This window comes from Podarcis bocagei (genome assembly GCF_964188305.1).
Source record: "Podarcis bocagei genome assembly, chromosome: 11".
NCBI lineage: Eukaryota > Metazoa > Chordata > Lepidosauria > Squamata > Lacertidae > Podarcis > Podarcis bocagei.
In genome coordinates, this window is record NC_138136.1 from 9,467,078 (window position 1) to 9,484,952 (window position 17,875).

Here is a 17,875-nt window from a genome sequence, read left to right on the forward strand (position 1 = left end):
GGAGATTTTAGGGATTGAACCTTGGATCTTCTGCATGCAAGCAGAGGGTGTGACCCTTATAAAATGTACCGAGAGCTGTGCACATATTAAAAACATGGCAAGTTCTGCCTACAATTGAAAAGAAAATGCACGAAAGAAAAACCAGATGGGGAGGGAAGAGGAAAACACACAGACTCTGCCACCATTTCCTAAAGTTACGTAGGCTGCAATCCTATACACATTTATCTGGAAATAAGTCCATTGAACTCAATAGGATCTCCTTCTGAATAGATACACATAGGCCTGTGTTCATAGTGGATCTTATAATGACTAGGTTACATGGAGACACTTCAGGAACAAACACTTGGATTTTGGTTTGTGAACAAGAAGAACTCCATTGTTTTGCCCTTTGCACATGTTTCTTATTGATGGAATTTCTCCATTAGTGAGCAGTAACTTTTAAATGTCTTCCTTTGAAAATCAGTGTGCAACAGCATCCCATTCTATTCTTGAACTTACCACTTATTTTGCTTGGGGCTTGTATGATTATGTAACTGGGTATGAAAATGTGGGCTCATACATGACAAAATACCATTGGTGGGAAGAGAATGGCTCTATAAACACACCCAGTGTAGTTATTTTCTGCCCTCGCTGGAGGCAGTACAAGAATGATAATCCCTTCTGTGTCCGTGCTTATTTTATGCCAGGGTGGGAGCAAATTCATAGTGTTCCAGTGGCATGATTAGAGGAACGGGCTGAAGCTTAGTGGCAGAGTGCATATTTTACATGCAAAGTCTTGGATTCAGTCATTGGAAGCTGTACTCAGGAAGCCAGGATGGAAAATAGATCCGCATCAGATAATGGAGATTTGTTGCCAGGCAGGTCAAGCCATAGTATTTATATTTATATTTTACTTGCTCATCCGCAAAAAGAGCTGTGTGACTGATGGGATGTGTTTGCATCCAGCACACTGTTAGAATGTTGTGGTTCATTATTTAGCTGCTGTATTTCAGCAACCTCTGGCAAACGGCTATCAGAAAAGAAGCTTGGAAAAAATAGAATTTTAACTTTCAGGATATTATGACTTGCATGATATGCTTTGATTAGTCATACTGTGAACACTTAACACCCTTATATATATTTTCCGAGGTGAAGGAAAACACAATGAAGCAGTAAGTAAAAGGATCCTGTCCTTACTGATGCATCTTGAACTCTGCCCCCACAGCCCTCCACCTTCTTGGCAATGTATGGCAAACCTGTTGACCTGCAGACGTAGCTGGACTAAAGCACCCATCATCTCCAACCATTGGCCATGATGGGTGGACCTATCTGGAAGTCATAGTCTTTCATGTGGGAGGTCTTCTGCAAAAGGCTGTAGCTCATTGGTAGAATTAATAATAATAATAATAATAATAATAATAATAATAATAATAATTTATATCCCGCCCTCCCCAGCAGAAGCCGGGCTCAGGGCGGCTAACAACAATACAACAGTACAACACAACACTCTAAAATCATTCATTATAAAATTAATTCAAATCAAACCAATGGCAACCATTGGGCCATTGGGCCAGATTGCCGAAGGAGGGGGTCAGGCTGTGCCCTGGCCAAAGGCCTGGTGGAACAGCTCTGTCTTGCAGGCCCTATGGAAAGATGTCAAGTCTACTTTACATGCAGGAGGTTCTAGGTTTCTTTCTTTTCTTTTTTCTTTTAATGCTTTTTATTAAGTTTTCATTTCAAATACACCAACACCAACAAAAATACAGTGGTGCCCCGCAAGACGAACGCCTCGCGAGACAAAAAACTCGCAAAACGAAAGGTTTTTTCATTTTCGAGTTGCCTCACAAGACAAATTTCCCTATGGGCTTGCTTTGCGAAACAAAGCTTGCCCCGCAAGCTCCGGGGACAGCGGGAAGCGCAGTGCGTCTTCCCCGCTGTCCCCGGACCTCTTTTGAAGCAAGGGGCGGCGGGGAGAAGTGATCTTCTCCCCGCAGCCCCAGGTCCGGGGACAGCGGGAAGCGCAGCACGTCTTCCCTGCTGTCTCCGGACCTCTTTTGAAGCAAGGGGCGGCGGGGAGAAGCGATCTTCTCCCCGCCGCCCCTTGCTCCAAAAGAGGGGACAGAGCGGCGCTTCCCCTCTGTCCCCGGACGGTCCCCATAGGAACGCATTGATTGATTTTCAGTGCATTCCTATGGGAAACCGTGCTTCGCAAGGCGAAAAACTCGCAAGAAGAAAAAACTTGCGGAACAAATTAATTTCGTCTTGCGAGGCACAACTGTACACAAATCTTTCAAATCTTTTTACATCTGTCTTACTTTACTCTCCGTAGGGCAGTTGACTTCCCTCCTTCCCTTCTTCAGGTTTTCTTATTCCATTTCCTAATCCACAGTTCCTTAATAATAACTAAACCATGACATAAGATTTACGGTATTTCAGTCCTGCTAACGTCTTCAAATTTCTACAGTTCTCACTTATATAGACCATAAATTTACTCCATTCTTTTTGGTGCTTTGTTTCCTCCTGACTACGAATCCTATGGGTCAGTGGCGTAGCGTGGGTTGTCAGCACCCGGGGCAAGGCAAGTAATTTGCGCCCCCTAGCCCGTGGATTTGCGCCCCCTAACCCATGGATTTGCGCCCCCTAACCCTAAACCCCAGATGTTGCGCCCGGTGCGGCCGCCCCCCCCTGCACCCCCCACGCTACGCCACTGCTATGGGTCAGTTTTGCTAATTCCGTGTACTCGGCCAACTTTGTCTGCCACTCCTTCACAGTTGGTATCTCCTGTGTTTTCCATTTTTGGGCTATCAAAACTCTGGCAGCTGTCATAGCACACATATATAATCTTTGGTCCATCTTCTTAATATCCTCTCCTATCAAACCTAGCAATAGTTCTTCAGGCTTTTTTGGGAATGTATATTTAAGCATCTTTTAAAATTCATTATTGTTCAGTTCCCAAAACTCTTTCATTTTATCACATGTCCACCACATTTGGTAAAAATCACCACCCTTTTCTTTACATTTCCAACAGATTTTACTACTTGTCCTAGGAGGTCCTAGGTTTCAATTCACCAATATCTCCGAGTAGGTCCAGGAGACAACCTTGCTTGAAATGCCAGAGAGCAGTGTAGACAATACTGAGGTAAATGGATCACTTTGATGCAAAATCACTTTTCTTACAACTGTTTCTTCACATCTTCAGAACTCAGACCCAGGAGCGTTGAAAGAGGTTCTGGAGTTGGCTGGTTCATATTAAGCACCAATGGGAAAGGAAGGGGAGGAAGGGGAAGTGGAGAGCTTGAAAAGTGAGGGAGCACGGGAGAAAAGATTGAATGAAAATGAGCTGAGGAGGAAAGGGGTCAGGGTCTAAGAAGGATGTGTAAAACTACAAGTTGTGAAGAAAAGTTGTGGGTGTAGTAGGATGGAGCAAGGGGGTGGAGTTGTGGTGGGAAATGGAAGACTAGGCCTTGCCGTCAGTGGCACATAAAAGAACAAGTTAAAAATTAAATTGTTTTCTGTCTTCTTCACTAGTTGTGTCAGTCAGGCCCAGTTTGCTAGCAGTGAGTGGTTGCCTACAAATAACAGAGCAGCCCATTGCTAGCTACTGTCAAATTATATTTCCAATGACATGCTATTAATGCCATATTTTTGTAAGCTAGCTGGTTTGGAATACCATCATTTGAGAGTGAGATATTTCAATCACGTTGGGGACATTTCTTTAAAAAAAAAAAGCAATCCTGAACTGGCAAAGAAACAGATTAGATGACCTTCTAGGTCTTTCTCGTGTATTAGAGTTATTCTTTTTTTAAAAAAACAGTGTTCCATTTGCTTTTATTCTGCTTTTGTTTTGATATGTAATGATCAGATTTTCACTGGATTATTTGCTTGAAGGACTGTAGAACAATTGCCTTGCCTGTTAAGAGTATTACTAATTTCCTCAGAATTTCTTAATGTCTTCCTGTCACCATTGAAAGGGATCAGGTTGACTCATTGAAATCAGATTGCTCATTGAAAAACAGAATAGGTGACATGAGGAGCTAATGTCTATAAATGTTGTTGAATGGATGACCTTTTGATAAGACAGCACGTGATTTCAAACATGAAACTTTTTTTACACTGAATCAGATTATCTGTAGTCTATTAATATTTATTCTGAGTACCACCAACAGCACTTATCCAGGTTAGGGTCCCTTTAAGGAGGTCATTGGAGAACTTATGGCATTTTGTAATATTTGCATTTATTTTCAAGTGCACAGGTTGGGCATAATTGGAGGCACAGCCTAAACATGCCACCTATTGGCTATTTGCACAATTTAGAACCTTGATTGTATTTTTGTGAGGGTGAATGCTCAGATAGAGTTTGTGTGAGTATCAGTTAAACCTATGGTTGAGAGCCCAAGACTGCCTCTCTTTCTGAAGCACCAAATGCCTTTTATGAGAAGCCAGCAAGCCACAGAGGGCCTGTTTAGATGCACAGTTCTGATATGAAAAAGCCACACTAAAGGGTGCCTCCAGACCATAGGTAGGCAAACTAATGGCCGGGGGGGGGGGGGCAGATCCAGCCCAATCGCCTTCTAAATCTGGCTCACGGACGGTCCGGGAATCAGCGTGTTTTTACATGAGTAGAATGTGTCCTTTTATCCTGAAGAAACCAGAGGCCTTTCTCTTGGGCATAGTCGGCCAATTGGTGCCAAAGAAGGACAGAACTTTTTTTATGTATGCAACAACAGCAGCAAGAATATTGATTGCAAAGTATTGGAAGACACAAGATCTACCCACCTTGGAAGAATGGCAGATGAATGTGATTGACTACATGGAATTGGCAGAAATGACTGGCAGAATCCGAGACCAGGGAGAAGAGTCGGTGAAAGAAGACTGGAAGAAATTCAAAGACTACTTACAGAAACATTGTAAAATTAATGAATGTTAGAAGGATGTTGGATAGAAACTAAGCGGTTTCCAGCTGTAATGCTTTGAGAGATATGAAAAGAAAAAAAAGGTATTACAAATGGGTAAAAGTTTAATGGTAAGGATTTGCTGAACTAACAAATCAAACTGGAATACAAAGAAGGGAGGTATGAGGAGGTCCGAGGAAATAAGTGTATGGAAGTTATGTTATTGAAAATTAATGTGTGTTTTTAACTGTTTTTTATTTTGTATGTTTATTTTTCTTTTTTTTGTTATATCTTAAAAACTTTCAATAAATATCTTTTTTTTTTAAAAAAAGAATGTGTCCTTTTATTTAAAATGCACCTCTGGGTTATTTGTGGGGGATAGGAATTCGTTCATCCCCCCCCCAAATATAGTCTGCCTCCCCCCAAGGTCTGAGGTACAGTGGACCGCTGAAAAAAGTTTGCTGACCCCTGCTCCAGACTGTTGCTATTTTGCAGGAGGGATCCAAGAACTTTACATTGGCACAGCAAAAGTGGACTGAAGTGCTCTGTTGCCTTAGCACAACAAATCCACTTTAGAAAATAAACACACTGAACAGTCTGGAATGGACAAATGGTTCATGGGAAGTAATGTAAACTCCCCACAAGCAAATCAGGATGAATACAGAATGCATTGTCATATAACCAAATCAGAAAGAATGCGGAATAAGGACTAGGCAGTCCAACCACTGTGTGAAAGATGTCAATCTTCTGATCTCAAGTTTTGTGCAAGCAAATCATGACAGATCATGGAGGAGCACAAATTGATCCCTTCCCTCGCTGCTTTGGGATGTGTGTGTGTGTGTGTGTGTGTGTGTGCATGTACAGTATATGTTTGTTAGGTAAAATATAACACAAAAGGGATAAATACCCCGAACGTGTTTCAAAGCTAGTTTTTCTGTTTCATAGCATAGCTGGGAAATTAAGAGAACTGCACCAAGAGTACATTTGTTTCTTTTATTTGACATCTTCATTAGTTTAGATTAGAATGTATCCGGATTATTAAACTGCCCTGCCAGCAAAAATCACACTGAAAAGGGCTTGTAGTATGTTGCAGATCGGAGCTGTTTCCCCCTTACGCAACCTACTTTAAATGTACTAAATTGTCTTCTATAATCAAGCTATTAGAATGGCATTAAAATATAATCTTCATGAACAGCCTAGCAATTTGTCAAACGTTGCATTAGCCTGCCTGACATTTTAATTTCCAAGTTCTTTATTAGTAGATTGGTCCCCTTGATCACAAATTACATGAAAGAGTCTTCATTCTTCATGTTTGAAATCAACAAAAAGAAGTCAGTCTTCTGACCTCATTTTAATCAGTGTAAAAATAGAATGGCTCTATTAAAGTCCGTAGAAAGTTTATCCATATCAGCAGCAATGTAACAAAGATCTGTAGCATATTGTCATGAGTTTGGGGTGTTGAGATGTATGCCGGCAAATATTAGAATTTATTCAAGGCTTCTAATGAAGGAATGGGTTTCCTAAACCCAAAACTGACTGTGCAGGCAGTTTGAAACGGGCACCAAAATCCCTATTTTTCCTTAGCTAAAATCCATTAACTTGAGCTCTGAGTCAATGTATAATCAAAAACCCGGCTGTATAAACAAGTGCTCAGAGCCCTCTCCTTTATCAGTTCGTGACCTCAAGGATGACCTTGGCTGTTCCAGCCGAGTAGGGATGACATGTCTAGGTCTTATTTTACGTCCGGACGCACAGACCTAGTCCGGGAACAGCGCCAGAATGTGTTCTTGGAGTTGGTGACCTCTTGCTCCAAGATAAGAGTAGGAACAGGAATACCCTTTTATGGTCAGAAGTACAGGAAGGAATACCCTTTTATGGTTAAGAATACTGGAGCAGGAACATATGTGATGTCAACCTGCGTGTATAGGCTGACGTGGTTGGATTCCTGGGGAAGGAGGGAGAGGGTGCCTGGAGGATATATATACTGCATGAAATTTCTTATTTCTTTGGACTTGCTGTGGACACACCACGCAGGTGCCTTTCTGCTGTTCCGGAGAGCAGAAATAAAGAACTCTTTCTCTGAACCAACCCTCGGTGTCATTTGACTTCTTTCCTCCTGTCCGGGAGCAACACAGACCCAATCGGTGAACTCCAATAAGGCTACACTAATTCTTGGAATGGCCAGGTTAGCCTCCTGATGAGGTGATAGCCTGGGTGATGGGCCATTAGGGAGGATTAAGGAGCTCAGTGCAAGACAGAAAATGGGTGGGGTCCCCTCCTTCAATAGATAAAGCCAGAGTTTAGAGTAGAGAGTTTTTGGGGAGTTACGTGAGCTAGAAGGAATGCAGCAAGCTGGAGGGCGGGAGAGCAATGTTGGATTTCAGTTTGAATCCAAGGCTGCAGCTATGGGAGAAACAAGAGCCTTTTGGGGTGGTAATGCTTTGAACCCCTCCATCACAGGCTGTGGTTCAATATGTGTGTAAATAAACAATATATCATAAGGAGAGGGACAGGGGTGGCACTCTGGTCTAAAGCACTGAGCCTCTTGGGCTTGCTGATCAGAAAGTCGGCAGTTCAAATCCCCGTGATGGTGTGAGCTCCTGTTGCTCTGGCCCAGCTCCTTTCTACCTAGCAGTTTGAAAGCACACCAGTGCAAGTAGATAAATAGGTAGTGCTGCGGCGAGAAGAAGAAGAGGAGCTTGGATTTAATATCCTGCTTTATCACTACCCGAAGGAGTCTCAAAGTGGCTAACATTCTCCTTTCCCTTCCTCCCGCACAACAAACACTCTGTGAGGTGAGTGAGGCTGAGAGACTTCAGAGAAGTGTGACTGGCCCAAGGTCACCCAGCAGCTGCGTGTGGAGGAGCGGAGACGCGAACCCAGTTCACCAGATTACGAGTCTACCACTCTTAACCACTACATGACACTGGCACATTTCCGTGCGCTCTGGTTTCCGTCACAGTGTGTTCCGTTGCACCAGAACCATTTAGTCATGCTGGCTACATGACCCGGAAAGCTGTCTGTGGACAAACGCCGGCTCCCTTGGCCTGAAAGCGAGATGAACACTGTACCCCATAGTCACCTTTGACTGGACTTAACACTAGGGGTCCTATATCATAAGGACACCACAGTCTCCATTGTCCCTCATTCCCCAAAGGAAACATGAACCCCACATAAATGCCTTGAACCCCTGGAATCTCGCACCGATTGGAGTGGCATGCAACAATATATAGAGTGGGAAAAGGGAAGATGTCTCATACCAGCTCAACCCATTTGTCCACAATCTAGAACTGTATATTATTGTCTGCTTTGCCTGGAATTTACTCTCTGGGGTCTCAGGCAGAAATAAGTTGTCAGGAATAGTGCCATCCCATGCCAGCACCAATCCAGCAAAGTAGCCCACTGGCAATGAGTGGACTGTTTTGTTGCTCTATTCCTGACCCCATCTACTTAGTTGTCACTTAGGCCAGAGGTTGTGGGACTCCCATTGACAGAACAATGCAAGCTGTGTACATCTTGTTAATTGACACCTTTCCTCCGTTCTGCTCCCTGGTGCTCTGGTGCAACTTTCTCACTGGTACAAGGGCACAAATGGTGATGCATTTGTTTTAGAATGATAAACTTGGACAACAACCCGGATTGGAAGATTGGAATGAAGTCAGGAAAAGCTGCGCTGGAAAATAGACAGTTGAAAAAATACATAATTACAAATAAAGCTGTATTCGATGGATGAAAGGATATATGATTTTTAACATGACCGAGAATCGCATAGCCAGGGATGGAGAACTTTAAAGTGTTAAGAACAGAAGGCAGAAAATATGAAAACAACGAGAAGAGGCAGGAACGAAGATTTGAAGATATGCTTCAGAGGTCCAGACTATGGGGAGCCCAGAAAAATTAATAAATACAATTTGGACTACAATTTGGTCGCTTTTTTATTTTAGTGTATTGCTTTTAATTGCATTGGATTATGATGCGGATATGATGATTGGCTGTTTTTATTGGAAAATCAATAAAAATGATTTTTTTTTAAAAAAAGAATTTCACATGAGATTCTGGCAGCACTACCAAGGAGTCTGGACATTTTTTTAAAAAAAATGATATTTATTGAGAATTTAAAATTACAGAGAAAAAAAGAAAAAGAAAAGAAAGAAAAAAGAAATTAAACAATACAAGTCAATAAAAAGAAAGAAGAGAACAAAACACACAATACATCAAAACCAAAAACAAAAGCGAACAAAAAAATTAAAAACAAATCCAATATTCCCAAATCTTTATCTTCATTATCTTGTTTCATCGACCTCCTCACACCTCCCTTTTTTGTATTCTAGTTATTAATTATCTCAGCAAATCCTTTCCATCTTTCACTATGTTCTGTCATTAAATTGTCTTAATTTATTTTAACCTTATCTTACCATAAAAAGCCCTAAGACTTAAAACTTATTTGTACATAACTCCTTATAGCATTTCTACTAAAGCCAAATAGTTTCATTCCAACATTTTTTCTAACACTCATTAATTTTACAATATTTCTCTAAATGAATTTTTAAACTTTCTTCCAATCTTCATCCACCGTCTCTTCTTCCTGGTCTTGGGTTCTGTCAGTCCTTTCTATCCATTCCATTTAGTCCATCAACCTGGTGATCTTCTATCCGAGGCTCTTAACTCTTTTCCATGTCCCTTCTGCAGATCTTCTTCATATTTATACCTGCACTTTACTTTGTCTTCTGCTGATCTTGTTCTTAATTTCCTTCCTTTATCACTGAGGAGTAGATCTTGGGGAGACTCCAACCTAACAATGTCTTTATCCCTTCTCAACAGGTCAGCCCATTCTCCATAGGCAGCACTAAAATCCAAAAGGTATTTCAAGGCATGTTTCAAAGTCCCTCCAAAGTTAAAGGCCCTGACAACTCCAGACTCCCCCTGGCGCAGAACCAGATCCTAGAAGCCAGAAAAGCCCTGCATAGGAGGATCTATCCAATTCCCCATCTCCAATCCAAACGAGACTCCATCTCTCCAAATCTGACTTTCTCCAGGTTCGGTCATCAAAAACAACAGCTTATGTTCCTGCAAGGCCGCGGCTCTCTCCACTTGTATTACTTGAGGTTCAACAGCAACCTCCTCCTTTGTCTTCTGCACAACTTGCCCTGTCAAAGCAGATTCCTGGGTCGGTTCCTGAGAGGTTTCTATATAGGTATTCACTGTTTGTCCAAAATTATTAACTGCAACAGTCATCAAATCCATCTTCTCATGTAACTGTTCCAATAAAGTGCTTGTCTTGCAAAAAGCAATCACTAAGGCTTCTTCTGGGCACATTCTTGTTCAAGGTCAATGTCTGGTTCTCACAATCTTTAATCTCTACAGCTGGAGAATTCCCCAGATCGACTCCAACAACAGTTTCAAAAGCTCCCTCTAGGGGAAACAATTTCTATTTGTATCCGTCCTTTTAAAAGCAGATCCAGCAACAAAATTACTTTCGTTTTTCAAATATTTTGTTCCTTTTAAATGCAAAAGGAAACATTGGAATCAATATGTTTCTCTTCTTTTAACTATCTGTCAAAAACGTTTGTCCACAGTCAATGAACTTCCCCAAAACGTCTGTCCTGACACCCCACTCCCAGGTTCAATACGGTGGAAAATTGCTTTCTTTACTCTCTCTTCTGCAGGTTTAAACAGTCTAAAAAAGGTTCCCCCCTCTTCTCCTGCTTCCAAGGGGGGTTCAGTAATTTTAAATGATGAAAATTTAATCCTTTACACACAACTTTCTAAACTCTAGCTTGCCGTGTCTTTGCTTCAATCTATCTACAAAAGCGGAAGGCGGACTTCCTGTTTAGAACTTCCCGCTTTCGGTGCCTAATTAAGAAATTTCATAGTCCAATTTTCCGTTCTACTCACGGGCAGTTGTTTAAAGTCCAATTGTCCACAGGAAAAAGTCAGTGCTCTCTGGCAACAGCAATGCGGCTTCACTCCGTGAAAAGAGCAGTTGATTCGAAGCACCGCGCCGCTCACCCCATGTCGCTCCAGATCCCTGAAACCGGGTTTCCCCGCGAGTAGGGGAGGCGCAAAAGGTGCCTTCCGAATCCCATGTCCACAGGCTTCTCCCGCCTGTGGTTTTTGATGGGTCTCCGCCTCGACGTGGCGGTCCAGACCCTAATTTCCATGAAGCGGATTCCTCCCGATCAGAGGAAATCCGCCATTGCCAGAGGCGCTAACCCGGAAGCCCGAGTCTGGACATTTGGTTGCTGTTGTATCTTCCCATTTGGTTTCTTTGCTTCTGTTATAATTTTGTAAAACACAGCCTTCTTTGGGTCACCCATGCAGCTGGAGGGAAAATTTGGTTCTGTATAGTGTGTTGTTGTTGAGTGGAACACAGACAGAGCCACCTAACTGCTGTGGATTTAATGAAACGAAACAGCACAAATGAGCACCTGAAACAGCAATGAAAGCAGCACAGAAGATCACCAGCAGGGCATCATCTTTATGACGGTCCCAAGGCCTGGCAGGATAGAAAGGTTGAAAGGAGAAAAAATGATAGAAAAGGCCTGGCAGGGAGAGAATTCCACAGGGAAAGAGCCACCGTATATTTTATTTTTATTTTTTGACTTTTGAAGACAAAGGCATCTAGATGAAGGCAACATGTGAAGATCAACGTGATGGAATTCATGTGGGAGGAGATAACTTGGCCCATTTAGTGCTTTGACATACACCTGAAAAGTAACTTATGACCACAGATACAGTGGTACCTCGGGTTACATACGCTTCAGGTTACATACACTTCAGGTTACAGACTCTGCTAACCCAGAAATATTACCTTGGGTTAAGAACCTTGCTTCAGGATAAGAACAGAAATCGTGTAGCGGCAGCACAGTGGCAGCAGGAGGCCCCATTAGCTAAAGTGGTGCTTCAGGTTAAGAACAGTTTCAGGTTAAGAACAGACCTCCAGAACAAATTAAGTTCTTAACTTGAGGTACCACTGTATGCGTTTTGTAGGGGGAAGGGCCATAGTTCAGTGGCTGTGCATCTGCATCACATGCAGAAGATTCCAGGTTCAATCCCTTGCATCTTCAGTTAGGGCTGGGAAAGACTCATGATTAAAATCGTGAAGAGCTGCTGTCATTCACTGTAGACAGGACTGAGCCAGAGGGACCAGAGGTCTGACATGGTATAAAGCAACATAACAACAACAACAACAACAACAACAACAACAACAACTTATTATTTATACCCCGCCCATCTGGCTGGGCTTCCCCAGCCACTCTGGGCGGCTTCCAAAAACACACACATTAAAATACTATAATACATCAAACATTAAAAGCTTCCCTAAACAGGGCTGCCTTCAAATGTCTTCTAAAAGTCTGGTAGTTGTTGTTCTCTTTGACATCTGGTGGGAGGGTGTTCCACAGGGCAGGCGCCACTACCGAGAAGGCCCTCTGCCTGGTTCCCTGTAACTTGGCTTCTTACAATGAGGGAACCACCAGAAGGCCTTCGGTGCTGGACCTCAGTGTCTGGGTAGAACGATGGGGGTGGAGACGCTCCTTCAGATATACTGGACCGAGGCCGTTTAGGGCTTTAAAGGTCAGCACCAACACTTTGAATTGTGCTTGAAAACGTACTGTGCTTGGAAACATTCTCTGTTCCTGTTGATTATCCCACCTTTCCATTTTTAATCATCCAGGGCTGCTTAGAGATGAGATGAGAGCCAGTGAGGTGTAGTGATTAGAACATCAGGCTAGGACCTGTGAGACCAGGATTCAAATCCCCACTTGGCCATGGAGCTCACTGGGTGACCCTAGGCCAGTCATTCCCTCTCAGTCTGACCTACAAGGTTGTAGTGAGAATTACATGAGCAGGGGGAGAAGAACCATGTAGGACACCTTGAGCTTTTTGGAGAAAATATAAATGCAATAAATAAATAACATTAAAAACAAATAAGCAATACAATTAAAAATACTAAATGTGCTGTTCATGAGTACTGGCTGTTTCAAAATAGCTCTCAAAGACAGCCCAGCGCAGAGGGCATTGCTGTAATAAAGCCTGGTGGTTGTTGCCAGGGCATGGATATGAGGGGTGAAATCCCAGCTGGCACACCAGAATGAAAGATCGTCCTGGTCATGCCCACCAGCTGAGCATCCTGGGACAAAACAAAACTCAGAAGCACCCCGAGCTGTGAACTGGAACACTTTAAGAAGAGTAATATGCATTGGGCTCACCCTGGCAAACAGCCGCCTCAGAATGTGCAGATAGCATTCGACTTTGTTCTTCAACTGTGATAAGAATTTTAAGGTCTTAGATATATAATAAATTTACCAACCAAGCACGTACATAGATCAGCGCAGGAAGACCGACCTGAAACCATTTTTGATTCCCAAACTGACCAAATGTTTTCTCTGCAAGGTCAAAGGAAAATGGAAAAGCCTCCCCATTGTCTTTTCCTTCACAAATCCTGTCTTAAGGGTATGTCTGTGTTTGAATAGGGTGAGCCTGTGACCTGGCTCAGGAACTTAGTATTTATCATTACAAAAGACTGGCCAGGCTCCCCAGGGTATCTAATCAAGTGAGCATTAACAGGTAGCCTGTCAGACGAGATAAACAACGCACTCAGATTTCTGCTGTAGACCGACTTTTCTGTGATGTAGGTATGATGCATCTGGGGGGTGGTCTTGGGTTACACCCCTTCTGTGATATATGTATGATGTATGGAGGGGTGGTCTTGAGCTCCAGGGCAGGGAATTTAAAATGTCTATATAAGGGCAGGCTCACCTTTGTTCTGGGGTCGTCCTCCTTTCCTGCGTGTGAGGGGAGCACCCTGTTGCAGCCGTTAATAAAGATCAGGCTTACTAGCTGCTTTGCTTCTCAGTATGTTGTGGTTGGCCTCTGTTATTTTCTCCTACCAATAGGGAACCTACGTAAGGACTCTCTATGGGCTCTTGGATACCCCATAAGGGAAAAAGGGTAGATTTTGTTTACAACACAACTTTGGGTCCCCCAATATTGTTGCATTGCAACTCCTATCATTCCTGCCCATTGGCTAAGATGGATGAAGATGATGGGAGTTGTAGTACAACAACATCTGGGGACCCAAGGATGAAGAACACTGATTTGTACTATTCTAGGATAACAGATGATACCCATGGCAGAGTGAGTACAGTGGTACCTCAGGTTACATACGCTTCAGCTTACATACGCTTCAGGTAACAGACTCCGCTAACCCAGAAATAGTGCTTCAGGTTAAGAACTTTGCTTCGGGATGAGAACAGAAATCGCGCAGCGGCGGGAGGCCCCATTAGCTAAAGTGGTACCTCAGGTTAAGAACAGTTTCAGGTTAAGTACGGACCTCCGGAACGAATTAAGTACTTAACCCGAGGTACCACTGTATATCAGGAAAGGGCTGGGTATTTCCTGTTTTGCAAATTCTGCTGGTTCTTGACTACATGTTATGAAGCTTCTTTCACACCCAACTCAGACAAGTTTCCTGACATGTGGAACATGGAATAAATAATTGGGACATGATCTGAACCTTGCTCCCTGACAAGGCGTTCTTCTATGATGACTGTGATGGAAAGTTTTATGGCTGTTAAGTACTGGTAGTTTCTGACGAGAGCACTTTCTCCATTGCAAAAATAATGTAAATTAATCGTGTTTCCTTCTCACACTTCTGTGGTGTTGGAAGAAACCTTTTAAAGTGTGAAGGAGACCATGTGTTTAGGAAATTGCCTGCCAAACTCCAGAAGAGGCAGGAAATGACAGCTCTTCTATGCACTAACGCTATTGCTTGTACAAAGGCTCAGACTGAAATCCAATTCAAACTGAAAGACCCTATCCTGATTGTCAACAGTACTTTGCATTCATGCATCTCCCTGCTGTGGCAAAAGTAATACAAAGGCATTCGTTTTTAAAAGCAAACAGCGAGTCACAAAAAAGTGAGATTATATTGGTTCCCCCCTTTTTTTGCAGACTTGAACTCATTTTTAAACTTCTTTGCTCCCCAGTATGATCAACATTTACTTAGGAGACACAGCTGGAATATTTTATATAGTTATAGAATGGATCATCCTAAAAGTAGACTTTTTCTGGAAACCAACCTCCAGAAATCTCTCTCTAAACAAGTTGAATTTTGGGCTTCTTCACCTAGAGATCTTAGAAAAGGTCAAAATTGCAAAAGTAATACACTGGTAGGAAATATAATTTGTAAATCACAATTGAGGATTCTGAGGCTACAATCCTAACACCACTTACCAGGAGTAAATCCCATTGACTTTGATAGGACTTACTCCTGAGCACGCATGGTTAGGATTTTGCTATAGGAAAGGAACCAGTGAATTAAAGTTTTAGGCAATGGCGTATTGCCCCTACACAATCCTGATCAGTGCAAATCCCCAGAACATCAATATAGGTGCCATCTAAATCTTATGTCATTAATTTGTCCACTGATGTTATTGAGGAGACCGCATAAAATGAGCATCTTGGGAGCCTATTGGCAATAGGCAGAATCTGTTGAGATGCAGTAAGTCAAAACTTCTACTTCCAGTGATTAGAAACACTTCCTTGCTGTCCCTAGATGTTCAGACATCAAGCCAGACCTTCACTCAATACTTTAAGCCTCTGCCACTTCAATAGTGCTCCTAAGAGTTCTGTATTGATTGTTAGATTGAAGGAATGGGTTTCTGTGCAGTAAGTTTAAAACTGACTCAACCCCCCTTTCTTCTTTCTCCAAGAGAGCACTCTAAAATGCGTAAAACTTGAGCTATTGAGCAAAATCATAGCAAGGACACAGCTGCATAAACAAGCTCTCTCCTTTATCAGTCACGGCAAGGAATGACCCTGGCTCTCTAGGGGAACAGAGAAAACACGTCAGTACCTTATCTTATCTCGAGAGCCAGTGTGGTGTAGTGGTTAAGAGCGGTAGTCTCGTAATCTGGTGAACCGGGTTCACGTCTCCACTCCTCCACATGCAGCTGCTGGGTGACCTTGGGCCAGTCACACTTCTTTGAAGTCTCTCAGCCCCACTCACCTCACAGAGTGTTTGTTGTGGGGGAGGAAGGGAAAGGAGATTGTTAGCCGCTTTGAGACTCCTTAAAAAGGGAGTGAAAGGCGGGATATCAAATCCAAACTACTCCTCCTCCTCCTCCGCCTCTTCTTCTTCTTCTTCTTCTTCTTCTTCTTCTTCTTCTTCTTCTTCTTCTTCTTCTGTGCTGACCACAAAAGACGCACAGACCGATGTCCGGGGAAAACGCCAGAAGCGTGTTCCCCGAGATGATGACCTCTTCCTCCCAGATAAGAGTAGGAAGGAAGATCCTTTTATGGTCAGAAGTACAGGAAGGAAGATCCTTTTATGGTTGAGAATACCAGAGCAGGAACATATGTGATGTCAACCTGCGTACATAGGCTGACGTGGTTGGGTTCCTAGGGGAGGAGGGAGAGGGTGCCTGGAGGATATATATACTGCATGAAACTTCTCATTTCTTTGGACTTGCTGTGGACTTGATCACGCAAGTGCCTTCTGCTATCCGGAGAGCAGAATAAACTCTTTCTTTGAATCCACCTTGGTGTCATTTGACTTCCTTCCTCCTGTCCAGGAGCAACACAGACCCAATCGGTGAACTCCAATAAGGCTACAAGATTGTACTGTAAGAAGTGTTAACTGGTGAATTTAGAGGTTCCCTTTAGCCTAGGCTGTGTGCTGGACACTATGCAAGCCCTCCAACATTTCTCTGATAAAACGGATTTCCTAAGGAAAAGCAAGATGTTCCAGGATCAAATCAGAAACTGGGACAACTTCTGTAAATCCGGGACTTTCCCTGGAAAATAGGGACGCTTGGAGGGTCTGACTGTGTTGTATTATTCTAAAACAAGCAAGCAACAAAACCTTGTGCTGTAATCTCCTTGACTATATCTAGCCATAGTAGGAATTGACAGTAAGTGTATTTCATACAGTACTTAGAGTGTGCCATGTTTCAACTAAAACTAGTTTATCAAGGTTAACATTATTTTCTTTTGTTGTATGTCATAGATTCCACAATAATATTTTAGAGCTGATTATTGAATGTTAAGACAGGTGCAAGTCTGTCTCATAGCTAGAGTGGGTCAACATTTAAATTACATAGAATCACTTGATGTGCAATGTCAATCACAGAAGATGAACTGGCTTTTTGTCCAGAATTTCCATCTGTACCATGCATTGGTTCCCAGTGTAAACGGGAAGAATAAGAGCCAAACTGGTTCTGCAATTAGATAACCTACGTGGGGTTTTCAGGAGATGGCAAGGTCATGATGGAGGAAGAAACATTTTCTGGGTACTCAGCACTTTGCAGAACTGTGTGTGTTAAGTTGTGGGTGAACATATCAGACGACACAGCGATTCTTCCAAAGCAGCTCTTTATTCGTAAGCTGGAACTGAACTGAACAGCAAACAGCTCAGCCGGCCTGCTTTTATAGGCAGCCGGCTGTCAACATTGTAGCAACATCAACCCAGGATTTCCCGCCTAAAATAACTGACGTGGACCTGAGTGAAAACTATCTACACGATAATCCTGGTGGCCAGGGTGAGAACTTCAATACATAAGAGTGTGCTCAGTTGTAACCTAGTGCTCGGTGTAACCTAGGTAAAGGTAAAGGACTCCTGACTGTTAGGTCCACTCGTGGACGACTCTGGGGTTGCGGCGCTCATCTCGCTTTATTGGCCGAGGGAGCCGGCGTACAGCTTCCAGGTTATGTGGTCAGTATGACTAAGCCGCTTCTGGCGAACCAGAGCAGCACACGGAAACGCTGTTTACCTTCCTGCTGGAGCGGTACCTATTTATCTACTTGCACTTTGACACGCTTTCAAACTGCTAGGTTGGCAGGAGCAGGGACCGAGCAATGGGAGCTCACTCCGTCGCGGGGATTCGAACCGCCAACCTTCTGATCAGCAAGCCCTAGGCTCTCTGGTTTAGACCACAGCGCCACCCGTGTCCCACCTGTGTAACCTAGCCAGGACCAAATTACTGAGGCGCTTTTTGAAATTG

The 17,875-nt window shown here is 43.0% G+C and overlaps 1 long non-coding RNA gene across 1 annotated transcript in view; it reads left to right on the forward strand.

Moving 5' to 3' along the window:
- The window catches only part of LOC308597893, a 28,281-nt gene that overhangs the window by 759 nt on the left and 9,647 nt on the right, over positions 1-17,875 (forward strand). The gene's annotated exons all lie outside the window — the stretch shown is intronic.